At 32.8% G+C, this 4,351-nt stretch overlaps 1 pseudogene; it reads left to right on the top strand.

The window, feature by feature from the left end:
• The first annotated feature begins 712 nt into the window (after window positions 1-712).
• Window positions 713-3,837, top strand: LOC130980748 (phosphomevalonate kinase, peroxisomal-like; annotated as a pseudogene).
• The last annotated feature ends 514 nt before the right edge of the window (window positions 3,838-4,351 follow it).

The raw sequence follows: 4,351 nt of genomic DNA, 5'->3' as shown, positions 1-4,351 counted from the left end.
CGCCAATTGGAGTTTTGTAGCTCCAGAAAATCCATTTCGAGTGCAGGGAGGTCAGATTCCAACAGCATCAGCAGTCCTTTTGTCAGCCTTTTTCAGAGTTTTGCTCAAGTCCCTCAATTTCAGCCAGAAATTACCTGAAATTTCAGAAAAACACACAAACTCATAGTAAAGTCCAGAAATGTGAATTTAACATAAAAACTAATGAAAACATCCCTAAAAGTAGCTTGAACTTACTAAAAACTACCTAAAAACAATGCCAAAAAGCGTATAAATTATCCGCTCATCAGGGGTGAATGTTGGTACTGTCCCCAAGGCATCTATATCTCATGACCACCCGTTAAGGTGTTTAGGTTGTGCTAAGTTATCATTAACATGTATTGCATGTGAATTTATGAGTGTGTATGTGTTCAGTGTTCTGTATAAGCAATATGGTTTTTAAAATTAGGAATGAGAAGTAGATGGTCATGGTTAGAATGCAAGAACCAGGGTGTTATATGTTATGTTTCACTATGACATACAGGATTGACTATAATTTCAATGTCTAACTGATTTAAATGAAGAACATAGTTAGATCACTTGCATGTGTGTTCTTCGTGGGTTGATTATGCATTGTTGTCCTGTTGGACTTTCAATGTATGTGTGCTAGTTACCACATGTTTTTTTTTTGTTGATATATGCAACTAATATTTAATGAGATGCATTCACTGTCGAAATGATTAAGGTAATAGATTAATAGTAGTAGTAGTTGTAGTACTTGACGATTAAAACCTACATTCTGGAAGCAGTAAGCTCTTTCAATTGGTCTGCACATTATAATGTTTCTCTTTCTGCATAGGTTTTGTGCTCTACTTGGAAAGATGATGGCACAACTGTCTTCTCTGGTGGCTGTGACAAGAAATTCTCGAGGCTGGTCCATTGGCGGATCCAAGTCAAAGCAAGTTATATTTTGCAAGAATTAGTACAAAAGTGGGATTTTGTAGGGTAACAATCATTGCCTTCTAATGAAGTTATGGTCCATTGATTCTACATTTTTTTATTAACATGCTTTGAATTCTAAGTCATAATAGGTAAAGTTATAGCTTTTGTTTACTATATTTATTTATGTGCCAGGTTAGAGTACCATTGCTTCTACCTTTCCCACCTTTCTTTTTTAATTCTATTTTATTCCGGGTTTGTCTTTTCCCCATGTTAATTTTTGTTGTTTCAAAGTAGGCAATATTTTCAACCATTGCTCATTTTATATTCATTATTGTTTCAGAAGCCTGTCGAAGTAAATGCTGAAACGAAATAGGATTTGAGAAGTTTTAAGCTTATATTGGAATATATAAAAGCCTTGCCTGTAAGTGTTGAACTACAGTTTACTCTTCATTATATAGCATGAACAATAATGCTGATTTGTGTGCATGTCTAATGTTTCATTATATAGCATGAACTTCTCTCTTACACACTCGCTCCCTCACTGACACGACTTCATCAATGCCATTCAAGAAAACATTACGGTATTTTGTTTTATGGTGCAATTTTCATAGAAGAGTAATTGAATCTATTTTGTTTTCTAGTGCAATTTTTTATGATATTTTGCAAGTGGTATGTCTCTATTCTGAATGTTTGTTTCTTTCCTGTTTGGCTAGAATTGATGACTGATAGGAGGGTCAAATAATAATGCTTTTCAAATGCAAGCGGAGATTCAATTGCTTTCACCACTCGTTCCTGTTCATCAATTGAGCTTCCTCAGGTTGCTGGTCCATCATGGGCACCCTTTGCTTCTTAGATCACTGGTTGGAAAGTGAACCTTTTTCCCCTTCTTTGCCTTTATATGCTTTCTTTACCAATATATAATTCCTTAATTAATAAAATGGTGTAATAATAGAACCTTGGTGAGTCATATTTGATTTTTTGTTTTCATGTAACAGAGAAGGTATCTTTGCTAGTGGAGCTGCCGATGATGCTATACGTCTTTTTGTGGATGACAATGAAAGTCAAGTATGCCAATTTTTCTTACATCTATCCTTAACTAAAGGAGTTCATATGTCATTTTATTGTGTTTTGAAGTATATATATATATATATATATATATATATATATATATATATATATATATATATATATATATTATGTGTGCCTGTTGCCTAAGAGATGAATTTCTCTTATCTGGATGCAGGGAGGTAATTTATTATTGTTATTACTTTGCTAGTCTAGTAGTCCATAATTTAACTGGAACATTCATAAGTTGTTTCAACTTTTGAATACAAGTAGGTGAACAATTTTCACAAATTTTCTTTATTACTTTTGAATACAATTTTCTTTAACTGAAACATTCATAAGCCTTCTTTATTTGCCTAAGTATTCAAATTTGTAGATAGCATTACAAAGAAAAACTTAGTCGATATAGACCACAATACTTTATTTTATGATGATTGATCAGCTTTTTGGTATGAGGAGGAAATTAAAATGAAAAAAGAAATATGACTAATATGTATATTTTATATCACTTTATTTGCTGGATCAATACAACACACCTTTTTAATCACACAGGACTGAGTTCTTTTTACCACCTTTGATGACTCTAGTAAGCAATTTAAATATCTTATACCCCCATATTTTCCTTTTACTTTAGGTTGAATGACTTTCTTATCAGAAGAATATGAAGTCTATTGGTTAATATTCTGACTATATATCGTTTTTTAGTTATTAGGAGAACCAGGAACTGGTGGTTCATCTACGCCATCAATGGTTGGTGCTGTAAAAAAATGGCAAAAGTCTGACCCTCAGAAATCCCAGGATACATGGAGAAGACTGTCAGAGGCGAATTTGCAGTTAAAAACTCAACTAAATTTTTTGAGTAAATTAGCAAAGGAACAATGGGATGCATATAAATCTGTGATTGATAGCTGCAACAAGCTCATATCAGAAAAGGTATTTCTTTCAAATCATTTGTGGTTGTTTAATTAATGGAAGTAACATCAAAATTAGAATTTTTACTCCTGTGGATGTAGAGTAAACTGATTGATAATGCTCACTGTTAAATAACTAGAACATTTTGCCCTTATGGTATGCCTTGCATTAGATTAAATTTCTACATTCCTGTTTATTAGTTATTTTAATGAGATAGGACATCTTTACTATTAGACTTATACAATTAAGTTGACTTTTGATCGGTTTGAAAGAGATTATATATCCAACTTTACTGTTTGCCTGGTTTTCAGTTTCAAGTGGTGTGACTGAATTTCTAATGCACATATGTGATATCATGTTCTTGAGACTACACTTCAGGCTCTCATGTTCTTGCTTTTCTTTTTGTGTTGATGTTGAAAATACAATTCTCACAGTGGATAGAGCAAGCTTCTAAACCCAACAAGGAAGCAGTTATTAAAGCATTGCTAGGTGCAAAAGAAGCTATGCTTGGGATTAGATATCATATGCGCCTAATGGGTGAGGCTGCAGGTGTTCCTGTAAGTTCCTTTCATTGATTTGGCACTTATTATTAGGCTTCTTCTGTTTGAATGATGCTGATTATAAATTATATCTGCTGGTAGAATATCACTACTCTTTCCTTGCAATTCATGCAGATTGAACCAGAATCACAAACAAAACTTTTAGATGCTACACTGAACTTGGAAGGAGTGTTGTTGGCTGGAGTTCCAGGAGCAAGAGGATTTTATGCTGTCTTTGCTGTTACTTTGGGAGATTCAAGCAGCAATGTGACAAAAACATGGATCTCACTCAATGTTCTTGCCCTTCTGGTTAAAGAAGATCCTTGTGGCGTTTTCTTTAGAAAGCGCTGACCCTAGAACAAATGAAATCACTTCAACTGTATCTTCAATTCATATTGAATAATTTATTGTAAATATTGTTTATTTTTAATACGATAAATTTGTTTATTTTTTAAAATATTGTAAATATTCGAATATAAATTAGATAAAAATTTGTATTAAATTTATATTTATTTTGTATGAAAACAAGTTTATTTTGTAATTAGAAAAAGTAAAAAAATTCTATTTTATCTTACAGACGGATTTACAGACGGATTTTCTGTCTGTAATCATGATTTTCCAAATTTTAAATTACAGACGAAAAATCTGTCTGAAAATCTGTCTGTAATTACAGACAAAAAATCTGTCTGAAAATCTGTCTGTAATTACAGACGGAAAATCCGTCTAAAAATCTGCCTATAATTACAGACGGAAAATCCATCTGAAAATCCGTCTGTAATTACAGACGAAAAATCCGTCTGTAAGTTTGTCGCCTTCATGAAATGGAGGGAGAATTTACAGAGGAAAAATCCATCGGTAACTACTAAAAATCCGTCGGTAAATAATTTCCGATGGGGCTTTTACAGAGGCACAAAATC

This window comes from Arachis stenosperma, chromosome 1, assembly GCF_014773155.1.
Source record: "Arachis stenosperma cultivar V10309 chromosome 1, arast.V10309.gnm1.PFL2, whole genome shotgun sequence".
NCBI classification, from domain to species: Eukaryota; Viridiplantae; Streptophyta; class Magnoliopsida; order Fabales; family Fabaceae; genus Arachis; species Arachis stenosperma.
Note: the sequence above shows the minus strand (reverse complement) of the source record. Positions and strands in the feature narration are given on the sequence as shown.